Source organism: Anabrus simplex, chromosome 3 (genome assembly GCF_040414725.1).
Source record: "Anabrus simplex isolate iqAnaSimp1 chromosome 3, ASM4041472v1, whole genome shotgun sequence".
Classification (NCBI taxonomy): domain Eukaryota; kingdom Metazoa; phylum Arthropoda; class Insecta; order Orthoptera; family Tettigoniidae; genus Anabrus; species Anabrus simplex.
In genome coordinates, this window is record NC_090267.1 from 457,791,418 (window position 1) to 457,811,588 (window position 20,171).

The window sequence follows — 20,171 nt, forward strand, 5'->3', positions numbered from 1 at the left end:
ACGAACCTGAAAGAATTCAGAAATAAGTTTAGAGAGAAATTCTGGAATGAAGCGATACAAGCTCGGGAGAGAGAAAGGGTGGTATTTGGGAGGTACAAACAGCATGAAGGAGTTACTATGACCGAGTACTTCCTGGCACATATCATGATTTGTCAGAACTTAGATGGTATAACCGAGGGGTCTGATGTAGTAACACTACTTTTAAGACATTTTCCGGACAGGGTGAGAGAAGCGGCCTGCATGCAAAAAGTTGGAACTATTCAGGAGATGGAGAACCTACTAGGCAGTTTTGATGCGTTAGGTAACCTTAGGAGTAGAACGGAGAATATTCAGAACTTTAGTCATCACAACGGAATGAGACATAACGGTAGAATACAGAATCACGAAGCTCGCAATCAGTTCAGACCTCAGCAGAACAGCAGGAGCGGAGCACCTGAATATAGGACAGGAAATTCCCAACGGAGGCCAGAGCAATGTACTAATGAGTCCAACGTCAATACACAAAGGGAACCTTTAAACTAACTAGAGGCTGTAATGTTAGGTCAGAATTCCAGCCTAGTACGAAGGTAGCGAAGTGTCTTGTCATGAAAGTGTTACCATATGACCTAGATGTTAGAGACGATTTGTTGTATGAACCCGAGCAGAATAATGGAGATTCAAGTAATAAAGTAGTCAATCCCGTTGTTAAATTGAAAGTCTGGGGGGCGTGGGTTAAAGTTTTGATTGATTCTGGTAGCCAAATATCATGTATTAGTTCTCAGTGGTATGAGTCATTAGTGAAACAGGGTATTCAGTTGGAGGAAATGCCTGTTAAGTCTACTTTCATCATTACGGCTGTAGGAAAGAAGTCTAAGCAAATTTGTAAACAAGTAGCTGTCCCGATCTGCATTAATAATTTTATTAGCGTTCAGATATGTTTGGTAATTCCGCATTTGATATTTGATCTTATCTTGGGATCTGACTGGTTAACGTTAAAATTGGCTCAGTTAAATTACAATGATCTAGTGCTAAATTTGAGGTGGAATAATGAGGATATCAAGGTCAAGTTTGAGGAGGAAATTCAGAGGAAAACGGAAGTTAGTACAGTGTGGAGAATGAGAGAGGTTTCTAAAGTAAATGAAGAGGCTAGTGAGGGCCTGAAGTTGTGCCAGTTGTGGATTAATGAGGATAAAATATGTGGCTTGAAAGAAGCCGTAAGTAGAAATCAGTTAAATGAAATCCAGAAGGACAAGTTATTTGAAGTGTTATGTGAACACGTGGAGATTTTCTCCGAGAAACCTGGTGTTACCCATCTGTATGAACATTCTTTTTCTGTGCTGGATAAGAGTCCATTCAGCGGACCGCGGTATCCGATACCACACAAATATGCCAAAGCCGTAGAGGATCAAATTCAAGCTATGTTAGCAGACGATGTGATTGAATTATCAAACAGTCAATATGTTAATCCCTTAATTGTCGTGCCTAAGTCTGATGGATCAATACGTCTGTGTATTGAATGCGAGAGCGTAGTGAGAGTGTCAGGTTTGCCTGAGGAACCACCTCGTAATGCTGAATTTTACGTCCGACTGGCACGGGAGAACCTGATTAAATCTGGAGATAAACGTAAAAGGCAGCAGAAACGTAAGGTACTGGATAACTTTGAGGTAGGTGATATGGTTTTGGTGAGAGTTCCCATGTTGTCAAATAGTGAGGATAAGGTAACAAAGAAATTTTTTCTTTTATATCAAGGCCCTTATAAAGTACATAGAAAACTAGGACCCTGTGCTTACAAGTTAGCGGATGGCGAGACCGTAATGAATGGTTCATATAACATTAGTAGTTTACGGAGATACCTGTCGTGTGAGGTGGCTGAACCGGATTGTGAGATATAGGTCAGTAACGCGGGGAAGTTGCTACCTGTTATGTCAGACTACGAGCGGAATGAGTTTACGTCTCAATTGTGGTGGTATTTCCTAGTTGTGTTTGTAAACAAGGGAGGTGTTTGTGTGTAGCGGTAGAGTTACGCTCGTTCATTGACGACAGATCATCTGTTTTCCGTATGTGAGGCCATGAAATTTTATATATTTGTTTTCTGAGATGTTACAGAAGGCTAATTAAAGCTGACGACGGCAAATAATTAATTTTCCCGTATGTGCATTTCTAACTTGCAATAATTTTACCGTGAGCTTAAATCGCGTGTGTATTCATGTGAAGTGTATTGCATCATGCTTCAAGATAAGGTTGAAACATTCGAAAGAGTGATAAAAGTATAAATTGTTTGTATCATTAGTTTTCCATGGTTTTAATGTAAAAGATTGGAAGAGAACGTGTTACTGCTATCTAGCAAAGAATGTCGGAAAGATGGGGAGTAAAAGGACAAATAGACACTCGGCAGAGTCTGTAATCTGAATTGTATATATATTATGTTATATTCTCTAGGATAATCTTGTTTTTTACAAAAATGGAAAGTTGCTTGTGTTGGGCATAATTTAGCATCTAAACCTCAAGATGGACTGAAATAACAGACATTCGCAATGGTAAGCAGTCTAAGAGAGATATGGAAACAGTGAGATATAATTAATTGTATGAAAATAATGTCGCTCGTTATGGGCAGGTAATAGAGGTATTTCAAGCCAATGTGGGAGTAAGTGTGTGAGTTCTCAACTCATGTGATATTTGTTAAGAACTCATGGGGGCGTATGTAACGTTCCAGACGTTACAGTGTAATTATGTTAATTTTATTATGTGTAATTAATTCAGGAATTTGACGTCATGATATTTATTTTGGTATGTAATTGTATTATAATTCATTTTTAATCATTTGCTCACTATCATTTCATTACTTTGTAACTACGACTTGTAAACGAGGGCTGAATATCCTAATATTCACTTAGATTCTTGCGACATTAGTTTAAAATTAACTTGCAGTAGATTTCCTCTATCTTGCCACATCACCGAGGTAGAAGGAAGGACAAATTTAGACACCAAGTTCTGGGAAAAGCGAGCACGTGTTCAAGCGTTCTAACGTAAGCTACCGTATTTCGACCAGAATTATTCAAACTGATCACCGCCTATATTTTCAAAGGAGCGTCATGTTGCCATGGATACTGAGTGAAAGGACTAATAGAAGAACAGTTGATATCATGGTTAAGACCCGTCAACTCTAATATCTGGAGTGGGGAGAGACGTGTCATCTGATTGGACCACGTGTAGCGACCTGTAATTAGAGCCAGAGAAGGTTATAAAAGGGCGTGTTGGAGCTCTTGGCTTCATCTTCTACGGATCTTCTACGAGACTTCTACGTGATTCTGATCGATATTATTCTACATTATTCTACTTGATTCTCTACTTGATTCTTCGTCTCGATACTTAGAAATTCGAAATGAGGGGTGTATAGCCACTCTCATCAGGAAGTACGTACAGCTCGGCTACGAGACCGGTTTGAACCAGTCTAAGTCAATAGGTAGTATTAAACCAGATAGAAATGAAACTTCAGAGCACATTTTCAGTAAAGTTGGAAGGATTTTTAATTGAGTATCCTCTCCATATAACCCAAGGTGGTTCTTCTAACTATGACTTAGGGCTTATCTCCAATATATGGAATAAAGCATAATAGGGAGTGTTAGTTTTGAAGTCATCTTCCAATTAGTGGTGGGTGCAATTTGCAAGGCAGGAATGGTACTTAGCAGCAGATGAAGAGATCTCAAAGACGACCGGTGATGTTCCAGCTACAAGGATGGAAGCTTTCCAAGGACCAGCAGAACAAGACTACATGGTGAGCAAGCGAGTTAAAGATATTGCAAGTTTTCGCGAAGTAGAGTCATTCAATTTTTTATTAAATTCATTTTCTATTTTAAATTCAGTTTTCGTTAAACCGTCGTCATTTATATTCAATATAATAAATAGTATTTTTCTAGTTCAATTTAATAAATCTGCCTTAATTAGCCTTTTGATTTCTAATTCTCCTGCTTAATGATTAGTGTACTATCACCCCACCCCTGTGATAAGAGTCCGTCCAAGCTCGATTATAAATTTTTATCTTTAAGTCCTCAACTTAAAGATTGGCGCCCTTTGCTTGCTTGGTTGCATTTCTCGTTCGATGATTGTTCTCCGAGAAGGGAAGTCACAGCTTTAGTGAACAACATGAATGCATTCTGTAAATTGCAAATCAAGCAGTTTTTTGCATTGTGTAATGCTTAGCACATCCGTGTAACCCGTGGAAGGTCCACGGTTATATGCTGGGCGGGGTGAACTAATTTCATATTGGAAAGTCACATTTTAAATTATATATTCTGAAACACAGATAGGTCTTATGGCAGCAATGGAATATTAAAAGGCTAGGAGTGTGAATAAAGCAGGCGGGAAAGTAGTATTCCACGCGAAATTTTCATCAGGGTTCCGACATTGTCTAGATCTCACTAGCTCCCATTGTTAAAATTCCAGGTCGCCGGAAATTTCGAGCATTAATTTAGTGTGCAGTACATACGTTCCACAGACATGAAAGTTTACACGTTCGCTTAACGCTGCACATCAAAAAATGCTAAAAACTGGCTTTAGTTTTCAGATGGAATATATTCTGTAAATGCCAAGACATGCGGTTGTTTCCGTGGTGTAGTGGTTATCACATCAGCCTCACACGCGGAAGGTCCCCGGTTCGATACCGGGCGGAAACAACTAGTTTACATTGGAAAACCGCAGTCTGACTTTTGTGCATCACTGATAGGCGACAATGGGAGAAAAATGCTAGGAGTGTGAAGAAGGCGAGCGTGGTGTAGCATTCACGAGGTATCATACTGGTGAAAAGCGGCAAATTACTTTCACGGCTCCCGACATTGGAGTAAAACGTTTGAAATTGGCGTCCTATAACAATAGTTCTTAACAAGTTGTTCTACGGCCGCTGTTACAGTTTCTGAAATTTCTGGAATTTAATTCCTGCCTACTATCCATGGGTACATACTGCAAGGCGCAAGTTCAACTTGCACGACCATATGTCGCTATGTTTTTGATGTTGAGCCAGATGTACTCCTAAAGCCTGTGGTTTTGTGATGGGGAGCGCCCACGATAAATAAACGGTGGTTGGTACGCGTGGATGTTGACAATGTGGAAGGTCTACCTTTGGTTGTATTGCTGTTTTGGCTTATGTTATGTACAGTATATATGAAAATGTAGGCATCACTGGTATATGTCTTTAAATGACTGTAAAGTTTAGGATTGTCCATAAAACTACTTCTGTCTAGAATATTTATCCATTTATACAAGTGGAAAGTAATTTGTTGCCTGAGGGAAACAGTTTGCAGTAGAAGGTTAAGAAGTTGTTTTTCGACTGTCGTTATATGTGTTTAATCTAAGTCTTACTAGCTCCTCTGGTACAAATTCCAGGCCACCGGAAATTTCGCGCTTTAATTCAGTGTGGAGCACAGACGTTCCACAGACATAAAGTTTACACCTTTGCTTAACACAGCACATCAAGGAATGCAACACACTGGCTTTGGTTTTCAGCTTGAATGTATTCTGTAAATGCCCCACCATGCTCTACACGCGGAATATCCCCGGTTCGATCCCGGGCGGAAGCAGCTCTTTTTTATAGGAAAACCACTGCTTTTTTGTGCAACACTAATATGTGACAATGGTAGAAAAATATTAGATGTGTGAAAATGGCGAGCGGGGCCCATCGTTCACGTGCTATGACAATGGGAATCCACGGGAAGTTTCCTACACGGCGGCCGTCGGCGGTGAAAAACGAATGAAATTGGCGTTCTATAACAATAGTTCCTTCGACCAGTTGTTCTAGGGCTTCTATTATAGTATCTGAAAGTTCTACAATATCATTGCTCCTGTGGTCCATATTCCAGGGCACTGGAAGTTTCGCGCCCTACTTTAATTTCTAACAAATACATGTGCTTAACACTGCACATACCCGAATGCTACAAAGTAGCTTTTGTTTAAATCTAGAATATATCCTGTAAGTGAGACTATGCGCGGTCGTTTCCGTGGTGTAGTGGTTATCACATCCGCCTAACGCGCGGAAGGTCCCCGGTTCAATCCCGGGCGGAAACAAGTATTTTCGTTGGAAAAACACTGTCTAATTTTTGTGTAACACTGTAGGTGTGAAGAAGGCGAGCGAGGCCCAGCATTCACCTGGTATGATAATGGGCAAACACGGAGCTAGTTGCTCTCACGGCAGCACGACGGTGTTGTAAATCGTGTTATATTCTTGTTCTATAAGAATAGTTCCATTAACAAGTCGTTTTCGTCTGCTATTTTAGTATCTGAATGTTCTATAATGTATTTGCTCCTCCGGTCCTTATTCCATGGCACTGGATATAACGCGACCTACTTCAAGCTGTAAAAAAGGCATTTTAGACAGACAAACACATTTACACTTGTGCTTAGCACTGCACATGAATGAATGCGACAAAGTTGCTTTAGTGAACAACATGAATGCATTCTGTAAATTGCAAATCAAGCAGTTTTTTGCATTGTGTAATGGTTAGCACATCCGTGTAACCCGTGGAAGGTCCGCGGTTATATGCTGGGCGGGGTGAACTAATTTCATATTGGAAAGTCACATTTTAAATTATATATTCTGAAACACAGATAGGTCTTATGGCGGCAATGGAAGATTAAAAGGCTAGGAGTGTGAATAAAGCAGGCGGGAAAGTAGTAATCCACGCGAAATTTCCATCAGGGTTCCGACATTGTCTAGATCCCAGTAGCTCCCATTTTTAAAATTTCAGGTCGCCGGAAATTTCAAGCATTAATTTAATGTGCAGTACGTACGTTCCACAGACATGAAAGTTTACACGTTCGCTTAACGCTGCACATCAAAAAATGCTAAAAACTGGCTTTAGTTTGCAGATGGAATATATTCTGTAAATGCCAAGACATGCGGTTGTTTCCGTGGTGTAGTGGTTATCACATCCGCCTCACACGCGTAAGGTCCCCGGTTCGAAACCGGGCGGAAACAGCTTATTTACATTGGAAAACCGCTGTCTGATTTTTGTGCATCACTGATAGGCGACAATGGGAGAAAAATCCTAGGAGTGTGAAGAAGGCGAGCGTGGTGTAGCATTCACGTGGTATCATACTGGTGAAAAGCGGGAATTTACTTTCACGGCTCCCGACATTGGAGTAAAACGTTTGAAATTGGCGTACTATAACAATAGTTCTTAACAAGTTGTTCTACAGCCGCTGTTACGTATTCTGAAATTTCTGGAATTTAATTCCTGCCTACTATCCATGGGTACATACTGCAAGGCGCAAGTACAACTTGCACGACCATATGTTGCTATGTTTTTGATGTTGAGCCAGATGTACTCCTAAAGCCTGTGGTTTTGTGATGGGGAGCGCCCACGATAAATAAACGGTGGTTGGTACGCGTGGATGTGTACAATGTGGAAGGTCTACCTTTGGTTGTATGGCTGTTTTGGCTTATGTTATGTACAGTATATATGAAAATGTAGGCATCACTGGTATATGTCTTTAAATGACTGTAAAGTTTAGGATTGTCCATAAAACTACTTCTGTCTAGAATATTTATCCATTTATACAAGTGAAAAGTAATTTGTTGCCTGAGGGAAACAGTTTGCAGTAGAGGGTTATGAAGTTGTTTTTCGACTGTCGTTATATGTGTTTAATCTAGGTCTTACTAGCTCCTCTTGTATAAATTCCAGGCCACCGGAAATTTCGCGCTTTAATTTAGTGTGGAGCACAGACGTTCCACAGACATAAAGTTTACACCTTTGCTTAACACAGCACATCAAGGAATGCCACACACTGGCTTTGGTTTTCAGCTTGAATGTATTCTGTAAATGCCCAGACATGTGGTTGTTTCCGTGGTGTAGTGGTTATCACATCCGCTTTACACGCGGAAGGTCCCCGGTTCGATCCCGGGCGCAAGCAGCTCTTTTTTTTTACAGGAAAACAACTGCTTTTTTGTGCAACAATAATATGTGACAATGGTAGAAATATATTAGATGTGTGGAAATGGCGAGCGGGGCCCATCGTTCACGCGCTATGATAATGGGAATCCATGGGAAGTTTCCTGCACGGCGGCCGTCGGCGGTGAAAAACGAATGAAATTGGCGTTCTATAACAATAGTTCCTTCGACCAGTTGTTCTAGGGCTTCTGTTATAGTATCTGAAGGTTCTACAATATCATTGCTCCTGTGGTCCACTGGAAGTTTCGCGCCCTACTTTAATTTCTAACAAATACATGTGCTTAACACTGCACATCCCCGAATGCTACAAAGTAGCATTTGTTTAAATCTTGAATATGTCCTGTAAGTGAGACTATGCGCGGTCGTTTCCGTGGTGTAGTGGTTATCACATCCGCCTCACACGCGGAAGGTCCCCGCTTCAATCCCGGGCGGAAACAGCTATTTTCATTGGAAAAACACCGTCTAATTTTTGTGCAACGCTGTAGGTGTGAAGAAGGCGAGCTAGGCCCAGTTTTCACCTGGTATGAAAATGGGCATGTCCGCCTCTGTGGTGTAGTGGTTAGCGTGATTAGCTGCCACCCCCGGAGGTCCGGGTTCGATTCCCGGCTCTGCCACGAAATTTGAAAAGTGGTACGAGGGCTGGAACGGGGTCCACTCAGCCTCGGGAGGTCAACTGAGTAGAGGTGGGTTCGATTCCCTCCTCAGCCATCCTGGAAGTGGTTTTCCGTGGTTTCCCACTTCTCCTCCAGGCAAATGCCGGGATGGTACCTACCTTAAGGCCACGCCCTCTTCCTTCCCTCTTCCTTGCCTATCCCTTCCAATCTTCCCATCCCTCCACAAGGCCCCTGTTCAGCATAGCAGGTGAGGCCGCCTGGGCGAGGTACTGGTCATACTCCCCAGTTGTATCCCCGACCAAGAGTCTGAAGCTCCAGGACACTGCCCTTGAGGCGGTAGAGGTGGGATCCCTCGCTAAGTCCGAGGGAAAAACCGAACCTGGAGGGTAAACAGATGATGATGATGATGATGATGATGATAATGGGCAAACACGGAGAGTTGCTCTCACGGCTGCCGACGGTGGTGTAAATCGTGTTATATTCTTGTTCTATAAGAATAGTTCCATTAACAAGTCGTTTTCGTCTGCTGAATGTTCTATAATGTATTTGCTCCTCCGGTCCTTATTCCATGGCACTGGATATAACGCGACCTTCTTCAAGCTGTAAAAAAAGGCATTTTAGACAGACATTGCATTGTGTAATGGTTAGCACATCCGTGTAACCCGTGGAAGGTCTGCGGTTATATGCTGGGCGGGGTGAACTAATTTCATATTGGAAAGTCACATTTTAAATTATATATTCTGAAACACAGATAGGTCTTATGGCGGCAATGGAAGATTAAAAGGCTAGGAGTGTGAATAAAGCAGGCGGGAAAGTAGTAATCCACGCGAAATTTTCATCAGGGTTCCGGCATTGTCTAGATCTCACAAGCTCCCATTTTTAAAATTTCAGGTCGCCGGAAATTTCGAGCATTAATTTAATGTGCAGTACATACGTTCCACAGATATGAAAGTTTACACGTTCGCTTAACGCTGCACATCAAAAAATGCTAAAAACTGGCTTTAGTTTGCAGATGGAATATATTCTGTAAGTGCTAAAACATGCCGTTATTTCCGTGGTGTAGTGGTTATCACATCCGCCTCACACGCGGAAGGTCCCCGGTTCGATACCGGGCGGAAACAGCTTATTTATATTGGAAAACCGCTGTCTGATTTTTGTGCATCACTGATAGGCGACAATGGGAGAAAAATGCTAGGAGTGTGAAGAAGGCGAGCGTGGTGTAGCATTCACGTGGTATCATACTGGGGAAAAGCGGGAAATTACTTTCACAGCTCCCGACATTGGCGTAAAACGTTTGAAATTGGCGTACTATAACAATAGTTCTTAACAAGTTGCTCTATAGCCGCTGTTACAGTTTCTGAAATTTCTGGAATTTAATTCCTGCCTACTATCCATGGGTACATACTGCAAGGCGCAAGTACAACTTGCACGACCATATGCTCTTGTGGTCCATATTCCAGGGCACTGGAAGTTTCGCGCCCTACTTTAATTTCTAACAAATACATGTGCTTAACACTGCACATCCCCGAATGCTACAAAGTAGCTTTTGTTTAAATCTTGAATATATCCTGTGAGTGAGACTATGCGCGCTCGTTTCCGTGGTGTAGTGGTTATCACATCCGCCTAACACGCGGAAGGTCCCCGGTTCAATCCCGGGCGGAAACAGCTATTTTTATTGGAAAAACACTGTCTAATTTCTGTGCAACACTGTAGGTGTGAAGAAGGCGAGCGTGGCCCAGCATTCACCTGGTATGATAATGGGCAAACACGGAGAGTTGCTCTCACGGCAGCCGACGGTGGTGTAAATCGTGTTATATTCTTGTTCTATAAGAATAGTTCCATTAACTAGTCGTTTTCGTCTGCTGTTTTAGTATCTGAATGTTCTATAATGTATTTGCCCCTCCGGTCCTTATTCCATGGCACTGGATATAACGCGACCTACTTCAAGCTGTAAAAAAGGCATTTTAGACAGACAAACACATTTACACTTGTGCTTAGCACTGCACATCAATGAATGCAACAAAGTTGCTTTAGTGAACAACATGAATGTATTCTGTAAATTGCAAATCAAGCAGTTTTTTGCATTGTGTAATGGTTAGCACATCTGTGTAACCCGTGGAAGGTCCGCGGTTATATGCTGGGCCGGGTGAACGAACTTCATATTGGAAAGTCACATTTTAAATTATATATTCTGAAACACAGATAGGTCTTATGGCGGCAATGGAAGACTAAAAACCTAGGAGTGTGAATAAAGCAGGCGGGAAAGTAGTAATCCACGCGAAATTTTCATCAGGGTTACGACATTGTCTAGATCTCACTAGCTCCCATTTTTAAAATTGCAGGTCGCCGGAAATTTCGAGCATTAATTTAATGTGCAGTACATACGTTCCACAGACATGAAAGTTTACACGTTCGCTTAACGCTGCGCATCAAAAAATGCTAAAAACTGTCTTTAGTTTGCAGATGGAATATATTATGTAAATGCCGAGACATGCGGTTGTTTCCATGGTGTAGTGGTTATCACATCCGCCTCACACGCGGACGGTCACCGGTTCGATCCCGGGCGGACGCAGCTACTTTTTACAGGAAAACCACAGCTTTTTTGTGCAACAATAATATGTGACAATGGTAGAAAAATATTAGATGTGTGGAAATGGCGAGCGGGGCCCATGGTTCACGTGCTATGATAATAGGAATCCACGGGAAGTTTCCTGCACGGCGGCCGTCGGCGGTGAAAAACGAATGAAATTGGCGTTCTATAACAATAGTTCCTTCGACCAGTTGTTCTAGGGCTTCTGTTATAGTATCTGAAGGTTCTACAATATCATTGCTCCTGTGGTCCATATTCCAGGGCACTGGAAGTTTGGCGCCCTACTTTAATTTCTAACAAATACATGTGCTTAACACTGCACATCCCCGAATGCTACAAAGTAGCTTTTGTTTAAATCTTGAATATATCCTGTAAGTGAGACTATGCGCGGTCGTTTCCGTGGTGTAGTGTTATCACATCCGCCTCACACGCGGAAGGTCTCCGGTTCGATACCGGGCGGAAACAGCTTATTTACATTGGAAACCCGCTGTCTGATTTTTGTGCATCAATGATAGGCGACAATGGGAGAAAAATGCTAGGAGTGTGAAGAAGGCGAGCGTGGTGTAGCATTCACGTGGTATCATACTGGTGAAAAGCGGGAAATTACTTTCACGTCTCCCGACATTGGCGTAAAACGTTTGAAATTGGCGTACTATAACAATAGTTCTTAACAAGTTGTTCTACAGCCGCTGTTACAGTTTCTGAAATTTCTGGAATTTAATTCCTGCCTACTATCCATGGTTACATACTGCAAGGCACAAGTACAACTTGCACGACCATATGTTGCTATGTTTTTGATGTTGAGCCAGATGTACTCCGAAAGCCTGTGGTTTTGTGATGGGGAACGCCCACGATAAATAAACGGTGGTTGGTACGCGTGGATGTTGACAATGTGGAAGGTCTACCTTTGGTTTGCTGTTTTGGCTTATGTTATGTACAGTATATATGAAAATGTAGGCATCACTGGTATATGTCTTTAAATGACTGTAAAGTTTAGGATTGTCCATAAAACTACTTCTGTCTAGAATATTTATCCATTTATCATCATCATCATCATCTGTTTACCCTCCAGGTTCGGTTTTTCCCTCGGACTTAGCGAGGGATCCCACCTCTACCGCCTCAAGGGCAGTGTCCTGGAGCTTCAGACTCTTGGTCGGGGGATACAACTGGGGAGTATGACCACTACCTCGCCCAGGCGGCCTCACCTGCTATGCTGAACAGGGGCCTTGTGGAGGGATGGGAAGATTGGAAGGGATAGGCAAGGAAGAGGGAAAGAAGCGGCCGTGGCCTTAAGTTAGGTACCATCCCGGCATTCGCCTGGAGGAGAAGTGGGAAACCACGGAAAACCACTTCCAGGATGGCTGAGGTGGGAATCGAACCCACCCCTACTCAGTTGACCTCCCGAGGCTGAGTGGACCCCGTTCCAGCCCTCGTACCACTTTTCAAATTTCGTGGCAGAGCCGGGAATCGGGGGTGGCAGCTAATCACGCTAACCACTACACCACGGAGGCGGACATCCATTTATACAAGTGAAAAGTAATTTGTTGCCTGAGGGAAACAGTTTGCAGTAGAGGGTTATGAAGTTGTTTTTCGACTGTCGTTATATGTGTTTAATCTAGGTCTTACTAGCTCCTCTGGTACAAATTCCAGGCCACCGGAAATTTCGCGCATTAATTTAGTGTGGAGCACAGACGTTCCACAGACATAAAGTTTACACCGTTGCTTTACACAGCACATCAAGGAATGCCACACACTGGCTTTGGTTTTCAGCTTGAATGTATTCTGTAAATACACAGACATGTGGTTGATCCGTGGTGTAGTGGTTATCACATCCGCTTTACACGCGGAAGGTCCCCGGTTCGATCCCGGGCGGAAGCAGCTTTTTCATTACCGGAAAACCACTGCTTTTTTGTGCAACAATAATATGTGACAATGGTAGAAAAAATATTAGATGTGTGGAAATGGCGAGCGGGGCCCATCGTTCACGTGCTATGATAATGGGGATCCACGGGTAGCTTCCTGCACGGCGGCCGTCGGCGGTGAAAAACGAATGAAATTGGCGTTCTATAACAATAGTTCCTTCGACCAGTTGTTCTAGGGCTTCTGTTATAGTATCTGAAGGTTCTACAATATCATTGCTCCTGTGGTCCATATTCCAGGGGACTGGAAGTTTCGCGCCCTACTTTAATTTCTAACAAATACATGTGCTTAACACTGCACATCCCCGAATGCTACAAAGTAGCTTTTGTTTAAATCTTGAATATATCCTGTATGTGAGACTATGCGCGGTCGTTTCCGTGGTGTAGTGGTTATCACATCCGCCTAACACGCGGAAGGTCCCCGGTTCAATCCCGGGCGGAAACAGCTATTTTCATTGGGAAAACCCTGTCTAATTTTTGTGCAACACTGTAGGTGTGAAGAAGGCGAGCGAGGCCCCCTGGTATGATAATGGGCAAACACGGAGAGTTGCTCTCACGGCAGCCGACGGTGGTGTAAATCGTGTTATATTCTTGTTCTATAAGAATAGTTCCATTAACAAGTCGTTTTCGTCTGCTGTTTTAGTATCTGAATGTTCTATAATGTATTTTCTCCTCCGGTCCTTATTCCATGGCACTGGATATAACGCGACCTACTTCAAGCTGTAAAAAAGGCATTTTAGACAGACAAACACATTTACACTTGCGCTTAGCACTGCACATCAATGAATGCAACAAAGTTGCTTTAGTGAACAACATGAATGCATTCTGTAAATTGCAAATCAAGCAGTTTTTTGCATTGTGTAATGGTTAGCACATCCGTGTAACCCGTGGAAGGTCCGCGGTTATATGCTGGGCGGGGTGAACTAATTTCATATTGGAAAGTCACATTTTAAATTATATATTCTGAAACACAGATAGGTCTTATGGCGGCAATGGAAATTTAAAAGGCTAGGAGTGTGAATAAAGCAGGCGGGAAAGTAGTAATCCACGCGAAATTTTCATCAGGGTTCCGACATTGACTAGATCTCACTAGCTCTCAAATTTAAAATTCCAGGTCGCCGGAAATTTCGAGCATTAATTTCATGTGCAGAACATACGTTCCACAGAAATGAAAGTTTACACGTTCGCTTAACGCTGCACATAAAAGAATGCTAAAAACTGGCTTTAGTTTGCAGATGGAATATATTCTGTAAATGCCAAGACATGGGGTTGTTTCCGTGGTGTGGTGGTTATCACATCCGCTTTACACGCGGAAGGTCCCCGGTTCGATCCCGGGCGGAAGCAGCTACTTTTTACAGGAAAACCACTGCTTTTTGTGCAAAAAGTAATATGTGACAATGGTAGAAAAATATTAGATGTGTGGAAATGGCGAGCGGGGCCCATCGTTCACGTGCTATGATAATGGGAATTCACGGGAAGGTTCCTGCACGGCGGCCGCCGGCGGTGAAAAACGAATGAAATTGGCGTTCTATAACAATAGTTCCTTCGACCAGTTGTTCTAGGGCTTCTGTTATAGTATCTGAAGGTTCTACAATATCATTGCTCCTGTGGTCCATATTCCAGGGCACTGGAAGTTTCGCGCCCTACTTTAATTTCTAACAAATACATGTGCCTAACACTGCACATCCCCGAATGCTACAAAGTAGCTTTTGTTTAAATCTTGAATATATCCTGTAAGTGAGGCTGTGCGCGGTCGTTTCCGTGGTGTAGTGGTTATCACATCCGCCTAACACGCGGAAGGTCCCCGGTTCAATCCCGGGCGGAAACAGCTATTTTCATTGGAAAAACACTGTCTAATTTTTGTGCAACACTGTAGGTGTGAAGAAGGCGAGCGAGGCCCAGCATTCACCTGGTATGATAATGGGCAAACACGGAGAGTTGCTCTCACGGCAGCCGACGGTGGTGTAAATCGTGTTATATTCTTGTTCTATAAGAATAGATACATTAACAATTCGTTTTCGTCTGCTGTTTTAGTATCTGAATGTTCTATGATGTATTTGCTCCTCCGGTCCTTATTCCATGGCACTGGATATAAAGCGACCTACTTCAAGCTGTAAAAAAGGCATTTTAGACAGACAAACACATTTACACTTGTGCTTAGCACTGCACATCAATGAATGCAACAAAGTTGCTTTAGTGAACAACATGAATGCATTCTGTAAATTGCAAATCAAGCAGTTTTCTTGCATTGTGTAATGGTTAGCACATCCGTGTAACCCGTGGAAGGTCCGCGGTTATATGCTGGGCGGGGTGAACTAATTTCATATTGGAAAGTCACATTTTAAATTATATATTCTGAAACACAGATAGGTCTTATGGCGGCAATGGAAGATTAAAAGGCTAGGAGTGTGAATAAAGCAGGCGGGAAAGTAGTAATCCACGCGAAATTTTCATCACGGTTCCGACATTGTCCAGATCTCACTAGCTACCATTTTTAAAATTCCAGGTCGCCGGAAATTTCGAGCATTAATTTAATGTGCAGTACATACGTTCCATAGACATGAAAGTTTACACGTTCGCTTAACGCTGCACATCAAAAAATGCTAAAAACTGGCTTTAGTTTTCAGATGGAATATATTCTGTAAATGCCAAGCCATGCGGTTGTTTCCGTGGTGTAGTGGTTATCACATCCGCCTCACACGCGGAAGGTCCCCGGTTCGATACCGGGCGGAAACAGCTTATTTACATTGGAAAACCGCTGTCTGATTTTTGTGCATCACTGATAGGCGACAATGGGAGAAAAATGCTAGGAGTGTGAAGAAGGCGAGCGTGGTGTAGCATTCACGTGGTATCATACTGGGGAAAAGCGGGAAATTACTTTCACGGCTCCCGACATTGGAGTAAAACGTTTGAAATTGGCGTCCTATAACAATAGTTCTTAACAAGTTGTTCTACGGCCGCTGTTACAGTTTCTGAAATTTCTGGAATTTAATTCCTGCCTACTATCCTAAAGTCTGTAGTTTTGTGATGGGGAGCGCCCACGATAAATAAACGGTGGTTGGTACGCGTGGATGTTGACAATGTGGAAGGTCTACCTTTGGTTGTATTGCTGTTTTGGCTTATGTTATGTACAGTATATATGAAAATGTAGGCATCACTGGTATATGTCTTTAAATGACTGTAAAGTTTAGGATTGTCCATAAAACTACTTCTGTCTAGAATATTTATCCATTTATACAAGTGAAAAGTAATTTGTTGCCTGAGGGAAACAGTTTGCAGTAGAGGGTTATGAAGTTGTTTTTCGACTGTCCTTATATGTGTTTAATCTAGGTCTTACTAGCTCCTCTGACAAATTCCAGGCCACCGGAAATTTCGCGCTTTAATTTAGTGTGGAGCAAAGACGTTCCACAGACATAAAGTTTACACCTTTGCTTTACACAGCACATCAAGTAATGCCACACACTGGCTTTGGTTTTCCGCTTGAATGTATTCTGTAAATACACAGATATGTGGGTGTTTCCGTGGTGTAGTGGTTATCACATCCGCTTTACACGCGGAAGGTCCCCGGTTCGATCCCGGGCGGAAGCAGCTTTTTCATTACCGGAAAACCACTGCTTTTTTGTGCAACAATAATATGTGACAATGGTAGAAAAATATTAGATGTGTGTAAATGGCGAGCGGGGCCCATCGTTCACGTGCTATGATAATGGGGATCCACGGGTAGCTTCCTGCACGGCGGCCGTCGGCGGTGAAAAACGAATGAAATTGGCGTTCTATAACAATAGTTCCTTCGTCCAGTTGTTCTAGGGCTTCTGTTATAGTATCTGAAGGTTCTACAATATCATTGCTCCTGTGGTCCATATTCCAGGGGACTGGAAGTTTGGCGCCCTACTTTAATTTCTAACAAATACATGTGCTTAACACTGCACATCCCCGAATGCTACAAAGTAGCTTTTGTTTAAATCTTGAATATATCCTGTAAGTGAGACTATGCGCGGTCGTTTCCGTGGTGTAGAGGTTATCACATCCGCCTAACACGCGGAAGGTCCCCGGTTCAATCCCGGGCTGAAACAGCTATTTTCATTGGAAAAACACTGTCTAATTTTTGTGCAACACTGTAGGTGTGAACAAGGCAAGCGAGGCCCAGCATTCACCTGGTATGATAATGGGCAAACACGGAGAGTTGCTCTCACGGCAGCCGACGGTGGTGTAAATCGTGTTATATTCTTGTTCTATAAGAATAGTTCCATTAACAATTCGTTTTCGTCTGCTGTTTTAGTATCTGAATGTTCTATAATGTATTTGCTCCTCCGGTCCTTATTCCATGGCACTGGATATAACGCGACCTACTTCAAGCTGTAAAAAAGGCATTTTAGACAGACAAACAAACACATTTACACTTGTGCTTAGCACTGCACATCAATGAATGCAACAATGTCTTTAGTGAACAACATGAATGCATTCTGTAAATTGCAAATCAGGCAGTTTTTTGCATTGTGTAATGGTTAGCACATCCGTGTAACCCCTGGAAGGTCCGCGGTTATATGCTGGGCGGGGTGAACTAATTTCATATTGGAAAGTCACATTTTAAATTATATATTCTGAAACACAGATAGGTCTTATGGCGGCAATGGAAATTTAAAAGGCTAGGAGTGTGAATAAAGCAGGCGGGAAAGTAGTAATCCACGCGAAATTTGCATCAGGGTTCCGACATTAACTAGATCTCACTAGCTCTCAAATTTAAAATTCCAGGTCGCCGGAAATTTCGAGCATTAATTTCATGTGCAGAACATACGTTCCACAGACATGAAAGTTTACACGTTCGCTTAACGCTGCACATCAAAAAATGCTAAAAAACTGGCTTTAGTTTGCAGATGGAATATATTCTGTAAATGCCAAGACATGCGGTTGTTTCCGTGGTGTGGTGGTTATCACATCCGCTTTACACGCGGAAGGTCCCCGGTTCGATCCCGGGCGGAAGCAGCTACTTTTTACAGGAAAACCACTGCTTTTTTGTGCAAAAATAATATGTGACAATGGTAGAAAAATATTAGATGTGTGGAAATGGCGAGCGCGGCCCATCGTTCACGTGCTATGATAATGGAAATTCACGGGAAGGTTCCTGCACGGCGGCCGCCGGCGGTGAAAAACGAATGAAATTGGCGTTCTATAACAATAGTTCCTTCGACCAGTTGTTCTAGGGCTTCTGTTATAGTATCTGAAGGTTCTACAATATCATTGCTCCTGTGGTCCATATTCCAGGGCACTGGAAGTTTCGCGCCCTACTTTAATTTCTAACAAATACATGTGCTTAACACTGCACATCCCCGAATGCTACAAAGTAGCTTTTGTTTAAAGCTTGAATATATCCTGTAAGTGAGGCTGTGCGCGGTCGTTTCCGTGGTGTAGTGGTTATCACATCCGCCTAACACGCGGAAGGTCCCCGGTTCAATCCCGGGCGGAAACAGCTATTTTCATTGGAAAAACACTGTCTAATTTTTGTGCAACACTGTAGGTGTGAAGAAGGCGAGCGAGGCCCAGCATTCACCTGGTATGATAATGGGCAAACACGGAGAGTTGCTCTCACGGCAGCCGACGGTGGTGTAAATCGTGTTATATTCTTGTTCTATAAGATTAGATACATTAACAATTCGTTTTCGTCTGCTGTTTTAGTATCTGAATGTTCTATGATGGATTTGCTCCTCCGGTCCTTATTCCATGGCACTGGATATAAAGCGACCTACTTCAAGCTGTAAAAAAGGCATTTTATACAGACAAACACATTTACACTTGTGCTTAGCACTGCACATCAATGAATGCAACAAAGTTGCTTTAGTGAACAACATGAATGCATTCTGTAAATTGCAAATCAAGCAGTTTTCTTGCATTGTGTAATGGTTAGCACATCCGTGTAACCCGCGGAAGGTCCGCGGTTATATGCTGGGCGGGGTGAACTAATTTCATATTGGAAAGTCACATTTTAAATTATATATTCTGAAACACAGATAGGTCTTATGGCGGCAATGGATGAATTAAAAGGCTAGGAGTGTGAATAAAGCAGGCGGGAAAGTAGTAATCCACGCGAAATTTTCATCACGGTTCCGACATTGTCTAGATCTCACTAGTTCCCATTTTTAAAATTCCAGGTCGCCGGAAATTTCGAGCATTAATTTAATGTGCAGTACATACGTTCCACAGACATGAAAGTTTACACGTTCGCTTAACGCTGCACATAAAAAAATGCTAAAAACTGGCTTTAGTTTGCAGATGGAATATATTCTGTAAATGCCAAGACATGCGGTTGTTTCCGTGGTGTAGTGGTTATCACATCCGCCTCACACGCGGAAGGTCCCCGGTTCGATACCGGGCGGAAACAGCTTATTTACATTGGAAAACCGCTGTCTGATTTTTGTGCATCACTGATAGGCGGCAATGGGAGAAAAATGCTAGGAGTGTGAAGAAGGCGAGCGTGGTGCAGCATTCACGTGGTATCATACTGGGGAAAAGCGGCAAATTACTTTCACGGCTCCCGACATTGGAGTAAAACGTTTGAAATTGGCGTCCTATAACAATAGTTTTTAACAAGTTGTTCTGCGGCCGCTGTTACAGTTTCTGAAATTTCTGGAATTTAATTCCTGCCTACTATCCTAAAGTCTGTAGTTTTGTGATGGGGAGCGCCCACGATAAATAAACGGCAGTTGGTACGCGTGGATGTTGACAATGTGGAAGGTCTACCTTTGGTTGTATTGCTGTTTTGGCTTATGTTATGTACAGTATATATGAAAATGTAGGCATCACTGGTATATGTCTTTAAATGACTGTAAAGTTTAGGATTGTCCATAAAACTACTTCTGTCTAGAATATTTATCCATTTATACAAGTTAAAATTAATTTCTTGCCTGAGGGAAACAGTTTGCAGTAGAGGGTTATGAAGTTGTTTTTCGACTGTCGTTATATGTGTTTAATCTAGGTCTTACTAGCTCCTCTGGTACAAATTCCAGGCCACCGGAAATTTCGCGCTTTAATTTAGTGTGGAGCACAGACGTTCCACAGACATAAAGTTTACACCTTTGCTCATCACAGCACATCAAGGAATGCACCACACTGGCTTTGGTTTTCAGCTTGAATG

The 20,171-nt window shown here is 42.5% G+C and overlaps 18 non-coding genes across 18 annotated transcripts; all 18 read left to right on the forward strand.

The window, feature by feature from the left end:
- The first annotated feature begins 4,579 nt into the window (after positions 1-4,579).
- On the forward strand, positions 4,580-4,652 carry TRNAV-CAC (transfer RNA valine (anticodon CAC)). Its single transcript has one exon. It is a non-coding gene; the product is annotated as a tRNA-Val (tRNA).
- Positions 4,653-5,963: 1,311 nt separating this feature from the next.
- TRNAV-AAC (transfer RNA valine (anticodon AAC)) lies at positions 5,964-6,036 on the forward strand. Its single transcript has one exon. It is a non-coding gene; the product is annotated as a tRNA-Val (tRNA).
- Positions 6,037-6,873: 837 nt separating this feature from the next.
- TRNAV-CAC (transfer RNA valine (anticodon CAC)) lies at positions 6,874-6,946 on the forward strand. The gene has a single exon. It is a non-coding gene; the product is annotated as a tRNA-Val (tRNA).
- Positions 6,947-7,808: 862 nt separating this feature from the next.
- TRNAV-UAC (transfer RNA valine (anticodon UAC)) lies at positions 7,809-7,881 on the forward strand. The gene has a single exon. It is a non-coding gene; the product is annotated as a tRNA-Val (tRNA).
- A 402-nt stretch (positions 7,882-8,283) lies between these two features.
- On the forward strand, positions 8,284-8,356 carry TRNAV-CAC (transfer RNA valine (anticodon CAC)). Its single transcript has one exon. It is a non-coding gene; the product is annotated as a tRNA-Val (tRNA).
- Positions 8,357-9,581: 1,225 nt separating this feature from the next.
- On the forward strand, positions 9,582-9,654 carry TRNAV-CAC (transfer RNA valine (anticodon CAC)). The gene has a single exon. It is a non-coding gene; the product is annotated as a tRNA-Val (tRNA).
- Positions 9,655-10,125: 471 nt separating this feature from the next.
- TRNAV-AAC (transfer RNA valine (anticodon AAC)) lies at positions 10,126-10,198 on the forward strand. Its single transcript has one exon. It is a non-coding gene; the product is annotated as a tRNA-Val (tRNA).
- A 1,318-nt stretch (positions 10,199-11,516) lies between these two features.
- Positions 11,517-11,588, forward strand: TRNAV-CAC (transfer RNA valine (anticodon CAC)). The gene has a single exon. It is a non-coding gene; the product is annotated as a tRNA-Val (tRNA).
- Positions 11,589-12,929: 1,341 nt separating this feature from the next.
- TRNAV-UAC (transfer RNA valine (anticodon UAC)) lies at positions 12,930-13,001 on the forward strand. Its single transcript has one exon. It is a non-coding gene; the product is annotated as a tRNA-Val (tRNA).
- Positions 13,002-13,414: 413 nt separating this feature from the next.
- On the forward strand, positions 13,415-13,487 carry TRNAV-AAC (transfer RNA valine (anticodon AAC)). Its single transcript has one exon. It is a non-coding gene; the product is annotated as a tRNA-Val (tRNA).
- Positions 13,488-14,313: 826 nt separating this feature from the next.
- Positions 14,314-14,386, forward strand: TRNAV-UAC (transfer RNA valine (anticodon UAC)). The gene has a single exon. It is a non-coding gene; the product is annotated as a tRNA-Val (tRNA).
- Positions 14,387-14,797: 411 nt separating this feature from the next.
- Positions 14,798-14,870, forward strand: TRNAV-AAC (transfer RNA valine (anticodon AAC)). Its single transcript has one exon. It is a non-coding gene; the product is annotated as a tRNA-Val (tRNA).
- An 835-nt stretch (positions 14,871-15,705) lies between these two features.
- On the forward strand, positions 15,706-15,778 carry TRNAV-CAC (transfer RNA valine (anticodon CAC)). The gene has a single exon. It is a non-coding gene; the product is annotated as a tRNA-Val (tRNA).
- A 779-nt stretch (positions 15,779-16,557) lies between these two features.
- Positions 16,558-16,630, forward strand: TRNAV-UAC (transfer RNA valine (anticodon UAC)). Its single transcript has one exon. It is a non-coding gene; the product is annotated as a tRNA-Val (tRNA).
- A 412-nt stretch (positions 16,631-17,042) lies between these two features.
- On the forward strand, positions 17,043-17,115 carry TRNAV-AAC (transfer RNA valine (anticodon AAC)). The gene has a single exon. It is a non-coding gene; the product is annotated as a tRNA-Val (tRNA).
- Positions 17,116-17,952: 837 nt separating this feature from the next.
- TRNAV-UAC (transfer RNA valine (anticodon UAC)) lies at positions 17,953-18,025 on the forward strand. Its single transcript has one exon. It is a non-coding gene; the product is annotated as a tRNA-Val (tRNA).
- Positions 18,026-18,436: 411 nt separating this feature from the next.
- On the forward strand, positions 18,437-18,509 carry TRNAV-AAC (transfer RNA valine (anticodon AAC)). The gene has a single exon. It is a non-coding gene; the product is annotated as a tRNA-Val (tRNA).
- An 836-nt stretch (positions 18,510-19,345) lies between these two features.
- On the forward strand, positions 19,346-19,418 carry TRNAV-CAC (transfer RNA valine (anticodon CAC)). The gene has a single exon. It is a non-coding gene; the product is annotated as a tRNA-Val (tRNA).
- The last annotated feature ends 753 nt before the right edge of the window (positions 19,419-20,171 follow it).